The following is a 13891-nucleotide window of genomic DNA, read 5'->3' as shown; positions in this document are numbered from 1 at the left end:
CGTCATCTATCAGATTGACAAAAATCCTAAAGTTTGATATTCTGTTGGCAAGGCTGTGGGGAAATGTACTCTCCCATTAGTGGGAGGAGAGTCTGGCAATACCTATCAAATTATTTACTTTTTGAAGGAGCAGTCTCATTTCTTGGGATCCAGACTACTCACACACCTGTACGTGTACAAAATTCTATACACGATTCTTCATCACAACATTGTTTTAATGGTGAAAAATGGCAGCAGCCCAACTGTGAAGAAGACAAGTATACGGGGATGCATCCACACAATGGAACACAGTTGGCTGTGAAACCAAATGAGGAGGAGCCTCCTCAACGGATAGGTAACGATCTCCAGCATATATGATTAAGTGGAAAAGGGTGAAACACAGAACACTATAGATAGTAGGCTGTGTTTTGTGTAAAAAGGGAGCAGGAATAAGAATATACATTTGCATAAAGCAGCACCAGGAAGATAAAGAAACTAGTAAAAATGTAAATGGTGGATGAGGACACAGATTGAAGTGAGATTCCGTGTGTGTTTACTTTTCTATATCATTTGACTTTTTTGAACCATGTTAATGTATTACCTGGCTTCAAAAATGGAATTGCATCAAGGGGGGTGGGGTGGCACAAAACATGGATCAGTCCAATGGGGAGAGGAGCAGAGGGTCCCCCTTTCCAATAGCCATGCTGTGGGATTTTGTTTAGCTTATTTATTTTCTTCTTTGCCTCAACCTCTGTAGGTATTATTTGAGAAATCATAACAAGCTTAATATTAGAACTTGAGCCTGAAGTAATCATCAGTATCAGCTTTTTAGTTGAAGGAGCAAACTGTGAAGTATCTATTCACATTCGTTTCTTAATTCATTCTCTAATTGTTCCATCCTTATCCTTTGCAAGATGATGGTAATAAATTATCTCATGATGAGCAGGCCAAAAATATCCACAAAAGAATTTTCATGCACAGAATCTCTGCTACATTGATAATGAACAGAACTGAAGAACTGATATGTTTAGGAATGTTCAGAAAAAGCAAGCATCTCCCTTTCAAGAAAATGTTTTTGCCAGATTTAAACTTGATACAGGGGCCGGCCCAGTGGTGCAAGCGGTTAAGTGCGCACGCTCCGGTGGCCCAGGGTTCGCTGGTGCGGATTCCGGGTGTGCACCAATACACCGCTTGGCAGGCCATGCTGTGTCGGCGTCCCATATAAAGCAGAGGAAGATGGGCATGGATGTTAGCCCAGGGCCAGTCTTCCTCAGCAAAAAAAGGAGGATTGGCAGATGTTAGCACAGGGCTGATCTTCCTCACAAAAAACAAAACAAAAAAAACTTGATACAAAAACTGTTAAGTAGTATGTTTGAGCTGAAAGAGTTCATTATCTAATCTACCTCTTATGCTTTGTTTTTAGGTGACTTAAATGTAAGCTCAGGGACCTAATAGGCCCACACAGTTTCCTTAGAGGGACGCATGCTTGGCCAGTGTGTTGAAAGCTAATTCACTGATTTTACTGAAATATTTCCAAAAACTCATTTCTGCCTAGCAGGTTTAAGGAGCAGTGAGGAGGCCATCGTGGCTGTAGGAGAGTCAACAAGAGAGAGAGCAGATGAGTTCGGGAGGGGAGATGGTTCAGGGCCTTGTAGACGCTGTACCCAGAGATTCCACTGAGGGAGAGGGTACACATGGAAAGGGAGGAGCCTCCAACATTTGGAGACCCAGGAAAGGAGGCTGAAAAGGGCTGCCAGAGCCAAAGGTGGGGAAGCCAAGGGAAGAAACTATTTCCAGAGGAAGTGGCCAGCTGAGAAAAGCTACTGAAAATTCAGAGAAAATGAACATTTTAAATATGCATTGTGTAGGGGAAGAAGATAATTCCTCTACCTACTCTAGGTCCTTCTGGCTGGGCTACAAATTAAATTAACATGAGACAGAATAACAGGAGAAAATCAAACAAACCTTTATAATGTACACATGGGAGAAACCCAGGAAAACTGAGTAACGGCCATCTGGCCAAAACTGCCACCTTAAATATCATCTTCAGCTAAAGGCAAAGGAGGATGTTGGGGGTAGTGGTTTGGGACTTCAGAGGGGAGGAAGACAATTTACATGGAGATGGAAATGCATATGTTTGTTAAATAGGTTTTGCTGGTAGAAGCCCCAAAATGGGCTTGTTGGTGCCTTTCTATCACTCCTATTTTATGTTATATGTTAGCTATCATATGATATTAGCTCCTTCCGGGAACAGGTCTTCTGTGTTAAATTCTATTAGGCAGTTTGGGAGAAAGTCAAATGTTCTTCCTGAGTCTTCTGAGCCTTTATTGTCTTCAGCTCAAAATAATCCACATTCCAGAGTGGCGAATCTTGGGTCAGCCTGCCCTGAACTCCATCAGTTGGATTTGTGACAGATTATAGGTGATCCTGACAAAGGGGATTCCGTGCAAATATTGAGGCAGAAGCCCGCTTAGCATGGATTGACATATTAATGTCAAGTGAGGAAACGGAAATAACGAGTATAGGAAACTTGAGAAATTAGAGAGAGGGGGAAGTAGCTGGAGGGGGAAGTGAGTTGAAATCATTTGTTTTTGTCTTTTGTTTTTTAAGGGGAAGAGATTTGAGCGTGTTTAAATGCTGTTGGTCAGGACCCAGTCAGGAGAGAGATTGAACATACTGGAGGGAAAAGTCACTGACGGTATAGGGTTCCTAAGAATATGAGCGAAGGGTAAAAAACCTGAACATAATTGTGGGGAAGAGCCAAGGAAACACCTTTTTTTAATAGGGGAAAAGTGTGAGGCTGGGTGCGAAGGAAACTCAATTTGCAGTTTTTGTGGCAGGAAGTTCTCTTATAATAGCTTCTGTATTTTCTATGAAGTAGAAGACAAGGACTCTGCTCAAAATTAGGGAGGTGAGAGTGGGATCAAGGGTTAGAAGGTTTGAAGCAATCATTGTCAGGAGTGGGAGAGTGAGTTGACCAGAGAAGTCTGGTAAGATCACTGGGCAGTATTTAGGGCCCAGCTGAAACCATCAATTATGAATCAACAGTGGTACCAGCCTGGCATGTCGTGTGATTTTATCTAGGAACACTCAGCTGCTTGGGTACTGCCTGTATTGGCTTTATCCAACTCTGGGCTTTTGCCCACATTTATTAAAAAAAAAGACAGAGGATGGGGGCCGGCCCGGTGGTACAAGTGGTTGAGTGCGCGTGCTCCGCTGCAGCAGCCCGGGGTTCGCTGATTCGGATCCCGGGCGCGCACCGATTCACCGCTTGGCAAGCCACGCTGTGATGGCGTCCCATATAAAGTGGAGGAAGATGGGCATGGATGTTAGCCCAGGGCCAGTCTTCCTCAGCAAAAAAATAAAGGGGAGGATTGGCAGATGTTAGCTCAGGGCTGATCTTCCTCACAGAAAAAAAAAAAAAAAAAGAGTAGCCACAGATTACAGGATATTGAAAAATGAGTTACTGAATTCATGACCATGGAATTTAAGCTGGAGAGGGAAATGAAGACAGGGGGGCTAATTATAGGAAATAAGAAAAGTGGTCTGTGGCCTGGTGGTCTTGATGAATTTGAAGATCCCTCATAGTGTGAGTAGTAGAACAGTAAGACTAAAATGATGGGAAATTGTGGAGAGAATGGATTGCAAGTGGGGCAAATTTGATCATGAAAAAGATGTGACTGAGTGGGTAGAAGGATGGAGTAGAATGAAAGATCATTTTGGAAATGAGGACGGAACTAACGGGTGAGAATGTTAGACGTGTCCTCCTCCATATGGGCACTGATTTGCCAAAATGAGATTCAATGTGTGGGAGCATAGTAATAAGATAATGTGATAAAATTTGGTTACGTTTACAAACCTTTGATTTTATGGAATTTTAAAAATCTTTCTTTTGTTTTTGCCAAATAACATTTTTTAAAACTTCCACCTGTTGTCACCATTTTTCATAAAAAGAAATGACATTTTAACTCCCCACCTTCTCATTTCTCCCTTGTGGGCGATCAGAATTTGCCACCTCAAGATGTGTCTCTTTGGCATGAGGATTATTTTTGGCTGGTCATTTTTTCAAAAACTGCAGACATGGGAAAAGCTCTGAAAACCAAAGGGTAACCAAAGAAGTTACCCTTTGTAAGAGAGATTTACATGTGTAAGGAAAATCTCCATTTGTAAAGATATCTCCCTCTCTGCACCAGGAAGAGGGGGATGACCTTATGTCTAGAAACTCTTATCAATGCGGAAGGCCAGGACTTAAATCTGCATAATAACCTTACTCTGTTTACTATCCTTTTCTGCTAATCTCCCATAACTGGCTCCACCCACCCCCAACATCCTCCTTTGTCTTTAGCTAAAGATGGTATTTAAGGTGGCAACCTCGGCCATTCTAGCAAGTTGCTCAGTTTTCCTGGGTGTCTCCCATGTGTACATGTTATAAAGCTGTGTTTGATTTTCTCCTGTTATTCTGTCTCCTGTCAATTTAATTCATAGCCCAGCCAGAAGGACCTGGAGGGTAGAGGATTTGTCTTCCTCCCTTACACCCTCAACTCCAAAATAAAGAGGAACAGAATCTCAGATTAACAAGTAATACTACCCCAGGAAAGGTGGTGTGCTTATTATACACACACACACACACACACACACACACATTCTATTATGTTTACGTATCTCAGTTTGCCAGGATCAAACCTGTTGCAGGTTGAAATGATCCATGTGATATTGTACTTTATAACAAGAAATATACATTTTGTCCTCCTCTCTGTCCTGACAAAGAGCTCCTGAAACCCTTGGAATTTCCTAAGTGATGAGAGATAAAGGTGCCTTTTATATGTCAGTGAGGTGACTTTTGGAAAGCCCTAGGTAACCCAAGGATGGGGACTGGTTGCCAGGGGAAACTTGTGATTAGAGGATGGGAACTTTCAGCCTCTGGGGAGAGGAGAGGGGCTAGAGGTTGAGTTCAATCACCAATGGCCAATGACTTAATCAATCATGCCTACATAATGAAGCCTCTATAAAAACCCAAAAGAACTGGGTTCAGAGAGCTTCTGGATTGGTGAACACATGGAGATTTGGGGAGAGTGGTGCACACAGAGAGCATGGAAGATCCATGCTCTTTCCCCATACCATGCCCTATGCGTCTTTTCCCATCTGTCTGTTTCTGAGTTATATCCTTTTATAATAGACCAGTAATCTAGTCAATAAAATGTTTCTCTGGGTTCTGTGAGCCACTCTAGCAAATTAATGAAACCCAGGAGGGGATCATCAGAACCTCTGATGTATAGATGGTCATCAGAAGCAGGGGTGACAAACTGGACTTGCAATTGGTGTCTGAAGGAGGACGTGGGCAGTATTATAAGACTCAGCCCTTAACTTGTGGGATCTGACACTATCTCCAGGTAGATAGTGTCAGAATTTAGTTGAATTGTTAGACACCCAGCTGGTGTCCAAGACTTGCTTGGTGGTGTGGGGAAAAGACCCACACACGTTGGAATTGGCATCAGAATCTGAGTCCTTGTTCTAGCATTTGGGAAGCACTACTCTCATCCATTAAAATAAAATCTCACTTGTCACTTGAAACAAATTTTTACTCTTAAAAATTTCCTTTCCAGGGCTGGCCCCGTGGCTTAGCGGTTAAGTGTGCGCGCTCCGCTGCTGGCAGCCCGGGTTCAGATCCTGGGCGCGCACCAACGCACCGCTTCTCTGGCCATGTTGAGGCCGTGTCCCACATACAGCAACTAGAAGGATGTGCAGCTGTGACATACAACTATCTACTGGGGCTTTGGGGGGAAAAAAATAAATAAATAAAATCTTTAAAAAAAAAAAATTTCCTTTCCTGATGAGACTTGGGCAGTGAGATGCAGCAATGACTGGAAATGGTGTAGGATTGCCTCTTAAAAATCTTTTCACCAAAAATTTTCCCTGTGCACCATTACTATCATCATTATTAGTGATTTGCCAGAACTTTCCATAGATAAAGTAAAGATTCCAATATAAGTCTTTATTTCTTTTGAGATTTATCTAACTTTTCAGTTAATCCTGACCAAAAGAAAAAAGTGAATGTTGATGTGTGGGGATCTCTGTCAGTCCATTGCATAGATGATTAAGAAATAATAGGTAATAGATTCAAATCAAATGCAACAAGCATATGGATGCTAGGAATTAGGGTGTCTGGGTCCAATCTTTATTTACTAATAGTAGAGTAATCTTAGCCAGATTACAGCTTCCTGTTCCCAGTGTCAACATTTGTAAAGTCCCAGGATTTCTGAGAACTCTTCCAGCGCTAACATTGTTCATAAAAGTAAATGGCACTTTGAGCATATCTAGAGACCGTTCACAACTCTTCATCTTGTCAGGCTGCCGTTTCTCAAACTTTAGCATGCATCATAATCACCATGTTTAGAATGAAAATAGTGGGGTTCCGTGCTCAGAGATTGTGCTTCCGAAGGTCAAGGATGGGGCCCAGGGATCTTCGCATTTAACAAGCACTTCAAGTGATCCCCATGTCTTTGTTCTGTGTGTGGGGGATCAGAATTGGCCACCCCAAAATGTGTCTATTTGGCTTGATTATTTTTAAGAACAAAAGACTCTGAAAGAAACTTTGACCTTCCCCCTCATTGCCTAAAAGAATTTAAAATAGAAGGGCCCGTTCCAGGAAGGAGCTAATACCATAAGATAACTGTAATGTAATGTAAAATGTGTCTCTCAGGTCACATTGTCTATAGTTGGTCCATTTGCATTTCTATCTCCACGTGAATTGCCTTCCTCCCTCTTGAAGTCCCAAACCACTACCCCCAACATCCTCCTTTGTCTTTAGCTGAAGATGGTATTTAAGGTGGCGGCTTTGGCCATTCTGGCAAGTTACTCAGCTTTCCTGGGTTTCTCTAGGTATGCATGTTATAAAGTTTTGTTTCATTTTCTCCTGTTATTCTGTCTCCTGTCAATTTAATTCTTAGACCAGCCAGAAGGACCTAGAGGGTATAGGAATTGTCTTCCTCCCCTACAGCAGGATCACACTTGCAGAAACACCTTTGGGGGTCTGTTTAATGGTCCTCTTTCTTACCCATGAACCAAATGAGAGGAAAGCCTTGGCCAACAGCTTTTCTGCTATTTCTTATCTCAATTCCAGGTTGAACTTTAAACTTCCATTCTCCCTTTCTCTCTTCCTCTCAAGATGTATGTGGAAGTTCTGTGACTAAGAACTGGTCTCAGTCCCTGTAGGCAGTGTATACAGTGACCATTATCAGTAGCTGGAGATACCTGGCCAGAGCAGAAGCATCCTGGTAAAGGTGGAGAACAGAGGAAGCCGTGGAAAGAGAAGGTAGAGGTGATCCAAGTTTGGAGGCTCAAAAGATGGTGGCGAGGGAGACGCCAGGGAGGAAAAAACCCTAATGTTCTGTAACATATCCACATTTAATTCTAGCTATCAATCTTCTAAGTGAGTTTATTACAATGTTTCCAGATCCTGTTGTTCATTTATAGTATTTCTTTCTAGGCCTTCAAGTTTTCCAAGACCCGTGCCCATTTTTAAAGCTTAAAAAATACCTGATAATTCTGTTCAAAACCTGAAAAAAAATATATTTTTTTGTTTCAAATTTTTCATCAGAATATATTATAGTCAAGAGCACCATGTAGAAATAGTGGTTCCCTGTTTCCAGCCAATGCTGCTGTCTCTGTTTTAAACATTTGCCTCCAGAACCATTGTTGCTGATGCAAATTCAGAAAAATAAAATTTTCAGGTGGCGTCTGTTGAGAGTTTCTATTATCTAAAAATCTGTAAGAATGAGACTACCACTGGGGTGAGGGGTGGAGGCAGTCTGTGTACCAAATCTTGTTCTGCACCTGCACCATCTCACCTTGGCTTTGTTACCACAGAAAGGGCATGATCTGCTCACCACAAGACAAAAATCAATTGTTAAGAGGCAAGATGGTGGAAAAGAAAGGGCAGTTTATTACAGCTTGCTAGCATGGGGAAAGATGGCCCACTAATATCTCAAAGAATCATATTAAGGGGGCACAAAATCTTACAGCATTTATATAGGCTGGTGGGTTGTAGGGGAGGCGGTTAGGAATGTTGACCTTCTGGTGTTACAGACTGGGAGTGCCACACCAGATCTTTCAGTTTTCATTGATGATGGCCATCAGCATAGACTCTCTGTTTTGGGGGTCATCACATTCCTAAGGAACCCAAAAGAACAAAGTTATCATCTGATCGCAGCTGGGAAGTACATGCAGAAGCAGGGGTCGTAAACTCTACAGAGCAGTGAGATCTCTTGGAGGGTGCGTATCCAGCTGGGTTAGTTAGTCAGAGGACATTCAAAGTTACAGTAGGGTTTCTTTTCTACAATATGGCTTCCCTTATGTCAACCTTGTCTTGAGCTGGTATCACATTCTCCATCCTCACCCTCTTCACCCCTCATGGTTCTCTCTCTCCTGCTATGAACTTGAGATCTTGGAGTGAGAAGCAAATCAGATTTGTCTGACTTGTGCATATCAACTGTAGTCTGATTCATCCCTTGTCCCAACCCAGGCTGATACAAAATTTAATGAGTTAAATATTAAAAATCTGCTTTTAATGGACAGATTCCCTCTTTCTATTTTACTTTTGGTACTTTATTCTTATTGATCAACTTGGTAGCCTTCTGAAAAACTTTTTTCAAAAATCTTTAATGTGAGAAATTTGATATGAACTTTCCAGGTATTATCTATCTCTCTGAGGTTAAATCAAATATCCTTTATGTTTCATTTGAATTTCTAATATGAGTACAAAATCATACAAAATTAGAACCTGATTTATCCCTGTTCTCCCCCCATCCCATTGGACCCCCTTGTGTGCCCTCAAGACTAGAGAAGAATTGAAATGTTGAAATAGTTGAACCAAAACAGGTTTGGTTTATCCAATGAGAACATGAGAAAGAAAGATAGGCTAGACTAAGAGCCACTATAATACATTCATAGCCTTAAAGTAAACCATTAAAAATTTTAAACGATTTGCTGTGTGTTCTCTTCACAAATTTCCTCTTAAAACTCAAGTCACTGTTGGAAGCTTATTGTGAAAGTTTGTCTATGAGCTTAAGTTCATCTACTTTGTGTTCAAGCCCTGATGTAAATGTCTTTTCAGATCACCGCATTGATATCAACCACCTTAGTTGGAGAGGGGTATGTATAATTTCAAATTGCAGGAGAAATTCTCTTCTTCCGCCTATCAAGGTAGACCCAGTCACGTAGTTTTGAAGTGGCAAAAGAAGGGAGTTACCCAGCCAACCTTCTGCATTATTTCTGAAGGGGAGGCAGTATGAAATCCTTTGTTACCAAACTCGCGCTTTCTTGGCAGTGAATGTCCCAAAAAGAAGCATTTAAGACCTTTGCAGGTTATTATTGCTATTCCTAAGTTGTGTGAAAAAACAAAATTCAAATGAGTAAATTTTAAAGATCTTATTGGCTTTATTCAACAATTCATGAATCGGGCAGCATCCAATCTAGCAGATAGAAGGGAGCTCCAAGGAGCTGTACAAAACGAAAGACTTTCATAGGCAGAAGGGAGTGGGAACAAGGAAGTTATACTAGACAAAAGAGTAGGTTGGTTATGATAAGGTCACTTTGCTTTAGGGGGTGGCAAGTTCTATCAGGTGGATTACCTAACTAGTGCTGATCAAGTGACTCCTGATTGACTGGTTTAAGATTCCATTTCTGGGAGAGGCAAGACTGTAATTAAGTCTCAGTTTGGTGATGTGGGGCTTAGCATAACCGACTCCATTTGGGGCCTGTTGTATTTTTTTTTAACAGGGATATGTTCTGTGTGTGCCTAGCATAAATTCTCAATCCACCAACTCCGGTATCCAGAAAATGTAACTTTCCCTTGTCAAATGACAAAATGAAAATGACTTAATGATGAATTTGATGTACTTTATTCAAGGGAAAACAATCCATGGATTGGGAGTGCGGTGCCTCATGGCAAATTCAGTCCACTCTGAGTTACCTCAGCCAATTTGTGGCTCTATCCCTGCCTGGGAGTTTGTAAAACATCGTGTCACAGAGGTAGGAGGAGGTTGGAGGGTTGGAGGTATCTGGTCCTCTATTGTCATAGGTGCCCAGTGGGTCCTGCTGACATGTACACCATTCCATATGGTTATCCTCATCACCTCTCTTCTTTAGCATCCATTGAGATATCTATATTCCCATCAAATTTCTGCTCTTATGGTTTACTCTGCAACCACTCTATGTCCTCTCATCCCAGTCATGAGGCCCCTGTAAGGGAGGAAAATAATTTTCCCTCTACTCTTCAAAGTTCTTGGCTGAGACTGGCCCCCTCCAATAAAAGACAGATTACCAAGGAAAAACAAATAGAAGTTTATTAATATGTATACCTCATGTACACGTGGGAGATACTCAGGGAAAAATGGGTAACTAACTACCCAAGATGGCCTAAGCCACTGGCTACAATATGATCTTCAGCTACAGACAAAAGGAACAAAGGTGAGGTGGGCTGGTTATGAGGAAAGTTATCAGGAAAAGCAAGGTAAACAAGGGTAAGGTTTGTTATATAGATTTAAGTCTGTGCTTCCTCCATTGATAAGTCCCTTATGATTAAGAGTCATCCTTTTCTTCTTGGTTCAGAGAGGGAGACATCCTTACAAGTGAAGATTTCCTTTAGAAATGTAAATTTCTCTTGCAAAAGAATAACTTCTACTCTGTTTTCAGAGCTTCTCCTGTGTCTGCCATTTCTCAAAACAATCTTATACCAAAAAGGCATATTTTAGGGTGGCATATTCTGCTACCCTTCACCCCTGAGAGTCAACTGCACCTCAGACAACAGAGGAAGATGATTTAGCTGTTTCCTGAGCCCTGTTGGGACAAGCAGGGTGTCTGGGAGGCTACCTCAGGCCCGCCTACCATATAGCCTTTCCTACAGCTACCCTGATCAGGAGGGGAGTGTGGCTTCTCTTTTAGGGTTCCAAGCAGAATATGGGGCACTAGTCCCTTCTAATTTGCAGAACCCCAAATCCAAGGGGCTGAAGAGCGGGGCCCCTTCTCTGAGGCCCACACCAGTGACTCAGTTGGGCACTCTCCACACCAGATCTCCTCCCTTCCCCAGCTCAGAGGACTTTGACCTAGTGGCAGAGAGGGAAGAAGTGGGTTAGCCTTCTCTCTCTGTGTCACACCTGGCCTTCAGCTGTTAAACATCAAAACTCCAGAACTTAACGTCCTCATTCTTTAGATCTGCTGTGACAATTCTCCTTGGGGATATGAAGGCCTCATGTCTAACAGCTGGACTGACAGTGTGGGAATAGGAGTGGTAACAGAATACACGGAAGTGGGGATGCAGATGACGGAAACACATCAGTGAATATTTCCTAACATCATTTTGCCACATGTGCTTATAGTAGCAGTTACTCTTATTATGCAACTTCTCTATGCCAAGCACTCTACAAACATTATCTCCCTTAATTCTCACAAGAATCTTATGAAGTAGATATTATTATCCCAATTTTGTAACTGAGGAAATGAAAGCTCAGGGGTTAAAAAACTTGCCTGAGGTCACACAGCTTGTAGGTAATAGTGCCTGAACTATTTCTGATTCCCAATTCTTTGCTCTTTCTACTACTGAAACCAGAGGCCAACTTGCTTTGACTATACTCAGTTAGTTGTCTGTTTGCAAAAGTAGTTAGATAATGCATTACTAAAACCCACTCTATAGATAGTATCTCTCACGCGTGGGTCACCATGGTAACGAGTGCTTGAGTTTTTCAGGAAATGAGCGTTGACTCTTTGTCTAGTTCAGGCTGGTTAAGACCACCAACTCATCAACTGGGCCTGTGCAGATGACCCATAGGTGAGCCTTTGATGTCAAGGAGCTGAAAACCCTACCCACCCTCAGATCATGGTAGGGCCGCCATTTTGTGAACATGTGTCCTGTGAAGAGCCATGACACATGGCTTGGCTACGCTTGCATAGATCATCAATTATATCACTTCTCCTTACCTCCAATCATCTAGTCCCACTTCAGATCACCCCACCCCTTTATCCCATAAATACCCCTAATCCCCATTTTTTGGGGAGGTGGATTTGAGATTGGTTCTCCCATCTCCTTTCTTGGATGCCTTGTGAATTAAACCCTTTCTCTGTTGCAAACTCGTCCTCTTAGTGGTTGGCATAGTGGTGCATCAGACAAAAGGACCCTGGTTTGGTAACACTATCTTCCCACTACTTAGTCCTTCAAAGGATGCCAAATTAAAAACACAAGCCAAAGCATTCCCTAGAATCTAGCAGAGAGCACGCATCTGTAAAACACATTGGGGAGACACCTTACACCTAGCTCTCAGAGCTCTGGCCTTGTGAGATACTGAAGCAGCACATTATAGGGAGAGTCGGTCAAACTGAAAGAAGATCAGAAAGGATTGAGCTGTAGCATGGCTCTTCCTTGGGAGAAGCTGGAGGAAAGAGCAGAAAAACAGATGATCTTAGATCCTTGAAAACAATCTGAACAAATGGCAGAGACTCACTTTTCTGAGTCACGTTTTCAAGATGGCCAAGAACTAAACTTCATTGCATCATTTAAAGAAGCCAACTTAGGGGAGAGTGAACACGTCTCAGGATAGAGTTGGAACGCTACAGAGTTGGAGAGTCAACTTTTGTTGAAAATTGGCAGATCCCTATCCTGTGATGCATGCACTGGTTTTCTTAACTAAATTTCCAAATCTCTTGGCAGTACGTTTAAAACACGATAATTTTCTTTTTTATTTCTTGTTGATTTTCTATCCAACTCCGTTCTTCTCTCACTTATCTGTTACCTTAGGATCCAGAAAGCAAAGAAGCAGCAGCTACTCTAGCTGAGGGATCTAAGCCAGGAGCATCTGTCCATGGTGTTGTGTGTGGGTGGCAGCAAATATGCATGAGCAAGAAGACCAATGAGGAGAGTTTTGGCTTCAAGCATTGCTCTAGGCAAGGAGTAACTGAATGAGCACATGCCACTAACTTGGGCATTGGGGGGCTGGGTGATAGTGTGGCCCTTGGGAACTCACAAACAAAGTGGAGGTGAGAAATAGGAAGCAGTATTGTAAAATGGCAAGTTCACTGGCTTTGGAGTCACCAAGATCTGGCCATAAAGCCTGAGGTCTCTGCTCATTAACTGCATGACCTTGGGCATTTTAACTAACCTCTATGAACTTCAGTTTTCTTATTCATAAAATGATTATAATAAATAACATCACCCTTGTAGGGTGGTTGTGAAGATTCGAGATGAAGTGTATAAAGCGCACAGCATAAGATTTAATAGGCAATAGGTTCTGTCCTACGTCAAGACTCATTTATTTCCCAAGGGATCCTCCATGGTTTCCATCAGATTCTTAGAGGTAATAATAGATTGGATTCACTGCCCTACTATATGCAAGGCACTGTGCTAGGCTGTGAAATCCAGGTGCAAGCAACTACTGCAGAAAGCTGGGGAAATGTTAGTATTGAGTGGTCCCTGCTGTATTCGTTTTCTACTGATGCATACCACAAACTCAGCATCTTAAAGCAACACATGTTTATTCTCTCACACTTTCTGTGGTCTGGAGTCTAGGCACAGTTTAGCTAGGTCCTCTGTTCAGGGTCTCATCAGGCTGAATTCAAGGTGCCAGGTGGGCTGTGTTCTTATCTGGAGGTTTGATTAGGGAAGAAACCATTTCCAAGCTCATAAAATTGTTGGCAGAACTCACTTCCTTGTGGCTATATTACCAAAGTCCCTGTTTTCTTGCTAGCTGTTGGCTAGGGACCACTCTCCTTAACTATAGACCACCCTTGGGTCCTTGCCAGGTGGCCCCCTCCACAGGCATTTCATAACATGCTGTTTACTACTTCAAGGCCAGCAGGAGGATCTCTCTCACTTCAAATATCTCCTCCCTTCAGAGAAGGCCCAGACCTCCTTTTAAGGTGTTCA

This window comes from Diceros bicornis, chromosome 29 (assembly GCF_020826845.1).
Source record: "Diceros bicornis minor isolate mBicDic1 chromosome 29, mDicBic1.mat.cur, whole genome shotgun sequence".
NCBI classification, from domain to species: Eukaryota; Metazoa; Chordata; class Mammalia; order Perissodactyla; family Rhinocerotidae; genus Diceros; species Diceros bicornis.
Note: the sequence above shows the minus strand (reverse complement) of the source record.